The 13335-nt window shown below is 37.5% G+C and overlaps 1 long non-coding RNA gene across 1 annotated transcript; it reads left to right on the plus strand.

Annotated features, from left to right (window-relative positions):
* Nucleotides 1-3743: 3743 nt before the first annotated feature.
* On the plus strand, nt 3744-5080 carry LOC117245502. The gene is made up of 2 exons (XR_004500233.1): nt 3744-3963; nt 4706-5080. It is a non-coding gene; the product is annotated as an uncharacterized LOC117245502 (long non-coding RNA).
* The last annotated feature ends 8255 nt before the right edge of the window (nt 5081-13335 follow it).

Genomic DNA, 13335 nt, shown 5'->3' on the forward strand with positions numbered 1-13335 from the left:
CCATAGTTATATTTTATTCCCTGTATTAACTACCTCTATTTAAGATGACTGCTGACAAGGTGAAGGTGATGAATAGAAAAGGCTGCTGCGTAGCAGAGGTGTATTCCACTGATGTTTACATATGTTTCCATAAAGGAATAGATTAAAGCTTGAACAATTTGCATCCAATTCAGAAATCAGAATGGTAATGCTAATCTAGAAAGATACTTGGAGTCCCTCTCACCTGATTCCTGCTTCATTCTTCCCATCATTATCTTACACTGCAGGTACTTGAGTCTCCTGGCTGCAGGCAGGAACGGCTGCAGACACAGAAGCTGCATGATTTACGTGCAGTGAAGATCAGTTTCATTGAATGCTTCTAGTTGTTTATCAGTTTGCTAAAGAGATGGTTCTATTTGTGAGAGGAAAAATGTGCCACATACCTCTATGCAAAAAAGTGAAACAAAGTAAAGTACGTTTGTTGATAACTTTTGATTCTGCTTGTTAGGCGTTGCACTTTGTTCAGTGCCATCAACAAATTAATGTAATACAAGTCTGTGTTTTGATAGGCTATATGAAAATGTTTATCATTTTCTCTTTTGTTCCCTTGGAAAGAATAAATACCTCCTATTTTTAGGTTTTTGGTTTTGACCCAGTGTTATTCTACATGACTTGGAGACTTTGTCCATTTTTGCAGTACTAGTCACAATCTTTACTAACCAGTGTAACCATTTTAGATGTTAACATGGCTAGAAATTATAAACAGCTATAACCTTGAAAAGCTAAATTGAAAATTGGCCAAGTTCATGAGTACAGCTCCTCCTGGGGCCATAGATGCTTGTCTTAGTTTCGGCACTTTTTATGGAAGAAGAGGTTAAAGATGCTAAGCCAGGCAGAAACCAGCAGTTGCAACAAGCCCAGACAAAAAGGATGAGGGGACACAACAAGCCTCAGCAAACCCTCAGCTGCTACGGGCACCAGTTCTGCAAGCCTGGGCAGAGACTTGGAGAAAAGGCAGCCTCTCTGTGCAGATTCTGTAGGGTCTAATGTCAGCCATGGAAAATATCTGCATTTATGTATCCACGCTTCAGCCGCGGCTGGTGGAGGAGAGCAGGCCCTTTCAGGATATGATTCACTGCTTTTGATGACCCAAGTACCAAGCAGGCACTCCCACAGTCCACACCATTTCTTTTCTCTCTTTTTTTTATTTCTGTTTTTTTCCTTTGAGACCATCATTTATATTTAAATAATGTATAGATCTATATGCAGAACTTCCTAATTTTTCAGGTTGCACAGTTTTGAGGGAGACCATGTGTTCTTGACACGGAGATGTTTCAGAGGTGTTTCATATTCTGAGGCTAACAGCTCAGTAATGTTAGATTCACTATTATGTCTATTTGCAGCAAGCATTGTGGTTCCAAATACCTGATCCAGGCATCTGGACTAAGTCTTAGCTACCCTCGTTAGCTTCCATGGAAAGAAACCAGGAGCACCCACATTCAGCAAGGTACGCTCTGCAGCAGTTTTGTGCAAAGAAGGGGCAAATTCAGCATCAACTTTCTGTTGTCCACTAGTGCTCTCTTATTGAAAATAAACTTTTCATGGAAAGGAAAGGAAAAAAGGAAAAGGGAAAGGAGGAAGGGGAGGAAAGGGAAAGTTTAAAAAATCATGGAAGTTCAAACATTTGTTAAAATAACTATATTAATGTTGTTATGTAAACTCATAAATTCACTCACAGAATGCCCCTCATTGTAAGTGAAAATACTTATCTGTCTCCCCACAAGAATTTTTAAAAGAAGTTGGATTCTCTTTGTTAAAGATTGAGTCCTGGAAAATATTTGTTTTTAATATAGAAACCCATATTATGCAAAACATAATCAATATTTGAAAACTGACTATTTTCCTGTTTTTATTTACGGGAAATGTCAGCATAAAAAAATAAAATAAAAAGAAGCATTTTTTTCTCCTTTCTCAACTTTCCCATGAAAAACAAATGGTATTTTCTTTCAGCTCTTCTGGCAACAGAAATGTCAATATAGAAAGCCTTCAGGCATCAGACTGGGTTTCTCTTCAAAAGCACAAGGTTAATGAGCGTATTGAGAATCATCAGGAACTCACAAGTCTGAAGGAACCTCAGATCCATCTGCTGGACTGTTTGCTCCATGACTCACAGGAGAGTGAAAGGTTGAATTACCAGCCCTTCCCTTTAAGAGGAGAGATAACACTTGCTAAGCTTCTGAAGATCGATCCCTCCCAGAACCAGATCCTGCAGCTGGCTTCCAAGATGTGAGCAATTCCCTGGAGGATGCATATGTAATCTAATTGTTAAAAAGTTTCACTTATCTACTGGCCATATTTATTTTTTTTTCATTAGTAATAAATAAAACAAGATATCAGAATTGAGGGCCTTTGAAAATTTGTCTTCAAAACCCTTATGCTGAAATATAATCCAAATAAATACTGCCAGTTTGAAAGGGAGGCAGTAACTTCCTCGCCACTACCACCCGTTATTCAGAACAATTATTTGCTTTTCAAAACACTATTTAAAAAAACAAAGCAAAATAAAACAAAAACCAACTGCAATACATATAATTTCATGTGTTAATGGATAAAGATCGCCTTGTGGGTGAGAAATGCTAAAAAAAACCTGATTTTCAGAACATTCTCTGAAGTAAGACCATGTTGACTGCCTATTTTGTAGATTACGAGATGCTTCTCATATCTCCATTCACACTAAGGAGAAATAAATGTTCTTGGGGGCACCACATTTGAACAACTACAAAAGTAGTAGATGTAAATGTAGAATAAGATACCATCCACTCTGAATAAAAGTGTCACTGCCTGACTCAGTGACACAACACAGCCAATGTTAGAGCCTGGATCAAAAAAAAATTCAGGAGTCTTTTTTTTAAACTCTACTATATATTTACATTAATGGATTTTAAACTTTTTTGGAAAATATGGAATGTTTAACAAATGAATTTTGACTTCAAAGTATTTTTTTTCCTCATGTTGTGTGAGTGACTACAATGTTCCATAGAGCATATACACATAGAAATATGTTGTTTAGTACAGTTACAACAAAGCTATATTTGAACTACAGTTCGGCATTTCTCTTTTCTTTCCTAGTTGTATTTTTAAGTAAAAACCAGCCTTTCTCTTAAATCATGATGTAAAGCTGCTGTGCTAATCAATTAATAACATTTGTGATCATCAGGCAAATTGTTTTTGTTACACTGATTTTTATCATGATCATTGTTCTATATGTGTACCTGATTATTATCAGCCTGCAGGACGTGTCTGTGCAGAGGCTGGGGTAACGCAGAGTAGATCCTTGCAGACTGCAGTAACTGAATTGAAAGCTCTAGGCACTGCCAGAGCACCACACACAGAATAGAAACCAGCTAAAACGTCATGCTAAAATTCCTCCATGTAGTCTTAAATTCTCCAGAAACTTACATATCTGCACAAACAGACACAATGAAAACCTCGGCAACTGGTAATTTTCTGTATTTACTGCAAGGCAGGAACATCAGGTGGTAAGTTAAATAATGCAAGGCACAGAAATCGAGTAAAAACCTTCCTGTGAGCCTGCTCATCACAGACATGTGAGCAGCTGGTTCCCACTGCAATTCCTATTTTCTTCTAAGCCTCCCCAGCTGGGATAAGTGAAAGCTTTATCATGGTCACTGACAATCTGACAGCCATCTGAGATAGGCTGTGACTCAGTCCCCCATACACCAAGAGGAACAGAAACTTCCTCATGAGGCATTGGCAGCTGGCAGCTCCTTGCCTGCTTTTATTCCCCGTTTCAGGGTACTGCACCTGCCCAGAGAGTGCTGCACCTCAGCACAGACAGCAAGGGAGGGTTTCACAGGCATCTCTCACACACCCAGTAAAGCTTAATGTGTGAAGTCTGAAGCTGTGAGCCCCCTCAGAGTGTAGCAGCTCTTCACATGAAAGGCAGAGGGATGCTCCTAAAAGGTAAGGGATCAAACTGTTCAAGACTCAGACTGTCCCTAGGCTGGTGGTGACATTCCCATGTGTCACACTGTGTGGGGTGATGGAATATAGAGGAGATGGTCATAGGTCTGGGCATGTCAGTGGCCTGGTGCACCAGTACTCAGCACCTTCTCGTGGGGGCTGGGTTTGTGAGCTGGGTCAGCTGGATCAGAAAAAGGCCCATACTGGCCAGCAGACGTGTTGGGGTGCCACCCCCACCCTGCAAGGGACTCGATTCTGGGTGCTGAATCCTTCCAAATGTAAAATGCTTATCACATGTGAGAATGGATTGAAAAATATTTTTCTGGTAGATTAAATAATTCCAAGAGTAGACAGATGAATGGCTTAAAGTGGAGAAAAGAAAGATATCTGAGCAAGTAGAATTAATTTTTCTATCATTATTTATATATTAATTCCAAGAAAATTGGGGGAGGGGGGGTTAGGTTGTGTGGAACCAACAAAAACAAACCAAAGCGAAGATCCTCAGTAACTGGAACAGGAAGAGATACCTACTTATTTTACAGGTTGATGAGACATTTAAATGAGATGTTAAAAAATTCCATGCAAAGACCACTGTGGCAGCCCCCCTGTGTAAAGATGCTCATTGAGGAGCCTGGCAGATAATCGATGGAGATTTGCTAAGGCCCATGCTCAGCAGGTACTTAATGCCTCTGTAATCACAGCTCGAATGAAGCTCACCTTCAAACCTTGCTGTATTTTTCAGAATCTGACAGGATCCCTACATACATGAGAGATACAAAGATACCATGGTACATCTGGACAAGAAGCTGACCCTCCTTTAATTCATGGTTAAAGTTGCAGAAATCCATGGGCGTTCAAGAAATATGGGATTGGATCCAAAGAATGATTTTCTAAATTATACCAATGGAATATTCTGTGCAGCTGAACTAAATAGTCCAGAGTGTCTCCTATGAAAATGCATAACTTGTCAATTTTTGTGGCATGAAAGATACATGTGCACGTGTGTGTGTGTGCTTGCATGCACAGGGGAATGTTAGAATAGGTTTACATTAGAGCATATTTAAACAGGAAACATAAGATAGGTATTACAACTAATAAAGTAGTGAATTTACATCTATGAATTTGGAACAAAACATTATGTTTCTTTAAAAGCCATAACCTAATACAGAGTTTTTTCAAAAACATGGAGTCAAGTACTAGAATCCTTTTTCCCTGGTAATATCAGCATAATTTATGTCTCCATAACAAAAAAGTTGGAAATCTGTTCATCAAGCAGATTGTGCCTGGGTGAGATTTTATGCTAATAAGTTAGAACTCTATGTTTGATTTACTTGATGGATAATATAAAGAGAGTAACAGTGAAAAAGAAATACATTTTTAATATACTATTCCACAGTCTCTGCAGTAAACCGGCAGATGAGCTATGACATTTATTTTTTAAATTTCATTAGGATTGTATTAAGATGTATGAAAGATTATTATCCATATAGGTAAAATTAAAAAAAAAAAATCTGTCTGTTGTGACAATGGCAATTTTTTAAAAAATCCTTTGAGGTTGGAGTTTCCTGCCATGTTAGACAAGCTGGCTCAACTTAGACTCAACTACAGTAGATGCAATAATTCATAGCATCTGAATGGTAAAACAGTGTTCCAGTATTTAAATTAGCCTTTAATAGATGGCATGAATCATTTTTGTACTCATGCTTTTGCACATAGGATTGCACTGCCAGAAATGCAATGTTCTTGGTGACATTGTTTAAGGGTTTAATTTCATATTGCTGCTTCAGTAAGATTCCAAGGGCTGCAGAAAAATGTGTTGGGGTACACTGAACAAACTTATTACAAATAAAGCACTCCTCAGCTGTTTAGATAACTCTTCCAGAGGAAAATTTTGAATTACATTTCTATACAGCAGCAGTATACAAAAAAATACTTTTAATGAAAAGTAAAAGCAGATGACAAATTGTATCCAAATCCAAAGTAGTGAGCTCTTGCAAAACAGTAAGTTTGAGCCGTGACTATTTGTAACGTGATAAAGTTAATGTAAATTTAATGGCTTTCAAGACACAGGCTATTATATACCATACAAAGCTGGTAAATGTATTTGAGAAGTCAGTTGTTAGGCTTCTAGATCTTGCTACAGTTTCAGAAATTGCAAGTTTAATTTCCAGCACCCCCAGCTGAGATTCAGAATTACAGAAAAACAATGACTTTCTTTAAGGTTTTACCTACCAGTCAGGAGAGTGAGTCACTATTCCAGGAGATTGCCAATATATACAGAGGCAGATACGTGCAAGGAGGGAAAGCCCCATGGAGGGAGGGATGTTAACTCCTGTTAACCTCCTGCACCTCAGCCTGCAGCCAGCCCCGCTGCCAGCGCGGGGCTCCGAGACAACTTCCCCTGAAATCATTCCCCAGCCATTGGCTGGACTGACACTGGACTGAAAGAGGGTAAAAATACACTCTGTAGGAAAAATATTAAACCTTTCTTCACTGGGAGCAATGAAAAATACCCAGTATACAATAGCACCAATAAACCAACTGATCCATAAATACTGAAAAAAAATAAAGGGGGTTGGGGGAGAATTAACTGCAGAACATTTCATGCTGAGGAAAATGCAGACTTCTGCAGGTTGGAATAAAGCAGTCACAGCATGCTTTTCTCACTGACTTTGCTCCCACTGAGCTATCTCCCAGTTCTCAGGGACTAATTTCCCTAAGCATCAGCAACTGAAAGTTTTTCTGCACCTTCAGCTGAAATTTTTATGAATTTTTAAGATTTCGGGTTTAACATATTTATGATGAAAATTCTTGAACAAATATTAAAATACATGAAGGAGTCAATGACCATTCCATGAAAAGCCACCAAGGTTTCACAAATGTGCTAAAAGTACATCCCTTGCACTTTCTCTCATGCAGATACTGGGCTTGAATGGGCATAGTAGGGTCATCCCCTCCTCTCCCATCAAAGGTGCTCCATTACCTTCTTCAAAAAAGAAAGAGCAGAATCAGCAGCAAACACACCACTGGAACACTCCTGTAGTTGTTACTGAGCAGTGCAATCATGCCTTCAGATTTCCTGCCCGTTGACTGGAATTTACGACAAAGGATGCCTGACCCTATTGGACTCTAATGTTCTGGCCCTGGACCCTTTCTGAAAACACTGTATCTCTGAAATTATGATTCAAATCTGCAAAGAAAAGATCTCCTAGAGAGGTTATATATTTCTATCCTATGATATCATCAAACAGAAGCGTTGTAAAGCTACAATTTAAGCTGAATAAAAAGTCAGTTTAAAATACTCTGCTCTGTCTGTGACAATAAAGCCTTGGAGTTTAAATGTAGTTTTGGAATAAGATATTTAGGCTTTGTCTGTGGAATCTAATCTACATGCTGGTTATTTGGGTAAGTGTGCCAGGCTAACAGACACTACTTTTACTTGACCACACCATTCTTTATCCACTGATGAGTAAGAATGCCTGTTTTTTCTTAACAGTATTTTATATAACCAAGACAATGTAAATCAAGTTTGTCAAACCAAAACAAGGAAAAAATCCCTGTGAGAGGAGTTTCTTCTAATGTAGAAACAGCATTTTTATCATCAAATAAAACCAGTGGCATTTTCACTCCAAAGCTCCTGTGCTTTGCCGTCCCTACAGCATTCTGCCTGAGGTTCTTCCCAATTTTCTGTCTCTTAAATAAACACATCCTAACAAAAATGCAACCTGTAAAAATTACTAGGCCCTGCATTGGCTGTAATAGTCCAGGAAGAGTGATGACCAGCTATTCAGCAAAGGTCTCCATTCCTTTTCTCTGCTTTATTGTGGATGTGGGGTGCGCAATTATTTTGGAAGAGAGGAGAAAAAGGAATGTTTTCTTACATGAGATGTTGGTTCCTGCCACTTTATTGTTATTTCTGAGTTTGTCCTATTCTTGAATGTCTCCTAGAGTAAGAAGACATACACCTCCCTAACAGCAAAGAAAGATTTAGCATATTTTTAATATCTGCCATTATCAGTAAAGTAAATAGTTAAGAATGAAATTAATTGAACCAGTGGGACAGAAGTTTGGATTAAAGTCTTTACACTTGGGTCCTAAACTTAAGGTATTAATTTAATAGAATATAATCATTTGCACATGCCTTAAGTAATCAGCAAATATACACAGCAAATTTGAAAATTGCATTTCTGCCTAAATATACTGAAGGAAATAGAGTTTTAAGTAAAATTAAGGCTTCGGTTTAAAAACACCTATTTTCCATTTTCATCCAGTTATCCCATTGAAATTAACTCTTAAACTATTTTTGAATTTGCCAAGTAATGCCTTTTTTGGCTTCAGCAGGAAAAGAAAAAGAACCTCAGAACATATTGCTGTATTGAGTATATATTATGAAATTGAAACTATTACAATGCCAGCTGACCATGACTAGGATAAATATTTTCCAAGTCCAAAAACATGAAGCAGACAGTCTTTATAAGTGCCTACTCAGATCTCCCTTGCAGAACTGCAGAGGGTTGCCAATTGTTACAAATATCTTCTCAACCAAAGTCTGCTTAGAAAAGTAGGCAGTGCAACCATTTAAGTGGGGAAAAGCAAATAGGCTTTTAGATACAAAGATATTTTTTGAATACAGAGTATTTACATTCATTATTTACAACTGTTGTGTGACCATTAAAGAATATTTACTTAGAGATAGCATCCAACACTGAAAAAAATTAAGAATTTTTCACACAGCACTGTTGAAAAGGGGAGTAAGATGATTTTTATATATAACAACACCTTACACATGTAGGTGTGTCTTCTGAGACCCAGAAAACCCTTAAGATAAAAACCAGGACTGATTTGTAAATGAAATATTTAATTTCCTATCCTTCCTGTGAATAGAGGATACAACAGCAGAATGTATTTTTTGTTGTATTTACAACTCAGTAAGAATAAGAAAAATACTGGAAGTCTCCCAGTAAAGGAAGTCTCTACTAGGCAAAAATGCTTTTCTGTACAGGAAAGCATTAAAGTTTGTTCTGCATAAACAAAATAACTTTGTCTTCTGTCCCTCTATCTAGAAACATTAATAACTCAAAAAAGTGCCCATTTGGCTTTGAGATGATGCAGTCTTCTGGACTGCAGTGAAAACTTATTTCCCAAGCCCTCAATGAACTGAGGCAGAAATTATGTATTTTACTTTATTTTTAATTCCTAAAGTTGACTTACTTACTGCAAATAGCCTGGCAGAGGATGTATAATTTTGTTGTCAGTGCTAGGCAGAGTTTTGCTGGAACTAGATGTCTCTTACTCAGTGCCTCTTTTTTGAGGGAGAGTACATCTCTGCAGCTCCTCATGGAGAAACTTTATGGCTCTGAACACTTAAAATTTCCTCTGCCAGAAGAAAGCTTTTCCAAAATCAGATAAACATGAAATGCTCAGCAATACAATTCTGAAGAGTTGCTTTTAGAAAGAGCTTTTCTTTTAGAGGAAAACATGGTTAACCATCTTTTGCAAGTGCTCTGTGAAGACATTTTACCTTGTATGATCTTAAGCCACAGTTTCTGTAACTCAATGTTCAAGGGATAATAAATCACCTTATGTCTTTCTGCCTCCCTTTTTCCACTGTCAATTTGTACAGAAAATACTAAACTGCTCAAGAGGAAAGAGTTTTCATGAAAGTTGGTTTTTTTTGGGGTGGGGGGGGACTGTTTGTTTGTTTTGTTGGCTTATTTTTTTCTGAAGCAGTAATACACATTTTGAATGTGAAATAAACATTATTACAGAGTAACCAGTCCAAAGTTTTGTTTCTTTGTGGGTTGCCATAAATATCTACTGATGAGCTTGATTCAAGAAATTCCTTAGGTAGAACTGATTTTTCACAGAACACTCACACAAATTTAATACTCCAGATATTTGTTTCAACCTCAAAAACCTTCTCAGAGCTCACCCCAGACTCATGGCCTATGAGATTCTGGTGATCAGCCATGCAAATTTTGTTTGTTAAGAGCAACACTTATCATAATTTTCATATCTCTCCTGTGTACCAGTCTCACTGTTGCACCATGAAATAAAATCTTAGTCTGTTTCAGGAAAGGTTGCAGTAGCGCTTCCATGGATATTGCCCCTAATCCAGGCAGAACTTCTGGCAAGTGCAATACATCTGATAACACCTCCTTCTAATATGAGGACATTAAAATATTATCATTAAAGTATATTATATTCATTATACTTTATTATTATAAAATAAAGAATATTTCTTGAACTAAAATCTGAAAAATTATGCTGTCGTGTAAAAGAAAGCCCTTAGAAACTTTTTAAAAAGTCATTTAAAATATGACATTCATGCCCTTTTGAGATAGACATTCCTAATTTGAAAATCTTGATGAGTAAGCCAATTCTTTTTTTTTCTGCTCAATATAACATATTACACCAAGCACTCACTTAACTATAAGACCGTAGTGCCACATAGGACAGTTCTTAATAAAATACTTACTTAATGACTCTGAGGCAATATGCTGCAACACTCACAATTTCAAACTGTACAACCATGCTAGCACAAGTATGATTAAGCATTGGGCTCCCTTTTCTCCCTATGGCATTCAGAACAGCTCAGAGCTAAACACAAAGAACAGAGGTTTTTTTTTTCTCCTTAACACATGAATTATTATATTTTCAGGACAGAGAATAATATTTATGTACTCTGGCTAGCTGTTGGGATTAGTAATGGTGTATCTGTGTGTTTGCCTCATGACTGTATAACTTTACACAATTCTCTTCCCCACTTCCAGGCCACCAAAATGAAGCCAATCATTGCTGTCAGGCTATTTGAATTTTGTCAGGGCTATGCCTGAAGGGTCTGTATGTATCTTTGTCATAGTAACCACAACGCAGATTTTACCCACAGAGGACTGTGCTGGTGGGAGTGGGACTGCCTTTCTCTTCTCCTAGGTGCCATGTGCCTTCTGGGGTTTCTGGAGCTGCTCACTTTGGGGATAGGAGGGGCCCAATATGCAGAAACCAATGCCAATACTACAGGCAAGATTTCAGAAATGTTTTATATGAGACCACCAGCTGCTGCGGAGAACCTCAGGTGAGGAGGCAGAGCAAAATCACCTACAGAACCTAGCCAAACCCCCTGGAGAAAAATTACCAAAGAGGCATGAGCTAGCTCAGCCTTTTATGGCAATGCCATATTTCTTTTCCTTCTCTCTACATTGAAAAGGACAGCTTGGCCTGAGTCACAACATAAATGCAGCACAGCAAGACAAACTTGACTGATGAGCATAAGAATACAGCAGTGGTTCATTTAATCAAAAGCTTTTATAAGCAACTAATGTAAATTAAAATGCTGAAAGGAAAGTTACCCAGGCTGCTTGAACCTGGTTTAAAAACATACCAACACCCATATCCACACCCTTTTTTTACTTCTTTAGTTCCTTCTGGAACTATAATATACAGTTTTTTATAATTAAATAAAAACCACAAACCAGAACTTTCAAACAGGATTTTACTTTAACAAAATTCTCCCTCATGAATGAGTCAGTCTGCGATGCCCATTAATGGCTAACAGCTCCGTTAAAAAGGGTGAGCAAAAAAAGCCTTAAAATGTTTTATTGTTTAACGTGAAAGCACTCAGAACAATGGATGGGCATTTTTTTCTATGAATCAAAATAATCACATTTAATTAATTAAATGCACACAGCATCTGATTCTGTAACTGTTCTGTGCATGGAAGTCAAGTGGGTTTAATAATACACAACACAATAGAGTCAATTTGTGCATTTTTCTCCAACCTACAAAATTAAGGCAATTGGTTTACTTGCATATAGGCTTATTCCTGGATGTGTATCTGTTTTCTCCAGTGACATCTACTCCAGACAGGTTCTGTTTTTTCAGAAGTGGCTATGAGCTATGTTTTTAATGGCCAGACCAGAAACAAACCAGGAAATTGCTCCAAAAGCCAGTTGAATTCAGCAGTATCAGGAGTTCATTTTTATCTTTGAAAAACAAGATACTGTCAAAAACCAGATACCTGAAAACAGAAAACCTATTTCTGAAATACCTATCTTTAGGCATGTCATGTTCCTTCTATGTTCAGTCAGAAATTTTCAAGAACTTGGAGTATCTATGTTAAGTAGAAATATGAGCAGAACAGTATAGAGTATGAAGCCATATGAACATCTGAGGGAAAAAAACAAAGTAGTTTAGGAGCTTATTTATTCATCTAGTCAGTATGATTGCCTCCCTTCTATAAAAAACCCCAGAGCATTATAATACCAATATCCTGGCAATGCAGTAGACTTACTGGGAGGTCTATTAATTGTGTGCTAGTCTCTTGGATATACCTGTCTGCAGTATAAGGGCAGGAATTGATTTTTAGTGTCATGTTTAAAAAGAAAATAATCAGATCATTCAAAGACAGGAATAGATTGGCAACACTCTCCCATTCCACCCCAAATAAATCCAAGATGTAGCTCTTATTTTATCTTGAATGAGAGGGTGATTTAATTCAGAAGATAAAGTATGTAGGTAGCCAGTAAATACTTTTCAGAGTATTTGCTGTTATTTGGAGTTAGGGCATGGAAATCAAATCATTACAGGAGAAAAAATATACTCTGGGAGCAAGGTGTGGTGATGACCACTTCTTAAGAAAATCTAACCTCTCTTCTTTTAGTACTCAAATGGTGACTAAAAAGGCAAAAGGATGATCCATCCTGGCAGCAGTTTAGGCTTTGAGAAAACTCAGCTGAGCAAGAAGGATCAGAGCAGACTATAAGACATCATTCTCCAAGTCATTCGCATTAGAAAGCAAGTTTATATAGAACCCCAGACTTGCTAAAAAGAAGACAGATCATGACAAGTGTTAGAGGAGAATCAAGTGCTGAGTTGAACAAAACAGTCATGAACCATTGAATATACTTGTGTGTGCATGTACAAGTAGCAGACACTGGAAGTAATGGCCCCAGTTTGTTTTCCATCCTCATCCTACAACACCAAAGTCTTACCAAATGTCACCATAACAAGACCCAGTAAACTGATCTAGCAGCAGTGAGTAGAAGGCTCTTGGTTCATCGTGCTTTGCAAGCACCTCATCAGTTTGTCTCATGATAGTTTTATATTTCTTGTTAGAGACAAAAAGGTTAATAAAGGAGATATCGACCTGGTTTAAGCCATTTGCTATGTTTGCCTAGACAGTCTCCAGAGGACCCCTCCCCCCCAGCTAAATAATTCATTGATTCTCTCACTCAAAAAAATTGGTCAATACTGGTAAGTACTGTACTATGACAGTCATTTTCAGAGGAATTGTATTAAAATATATATAGTATTTCATTCCATCATCTATTCACAATGTATGTTATACATTTTCAAGTATAACACAACATGTCT

Source organism: Parus major, chromosome 2 (assembly GCF_001522545.3).
Source record: "Parus major isolate Abel chromosome 2, Parus_major1.1, whole genome shotgun sequence".
In the NCBI taxonomy this organism is placed as follows: Eukaryota; Metazoa; Chordata; class Aves; order Passeriformes; family Paridae; genus Parus; species Parus major.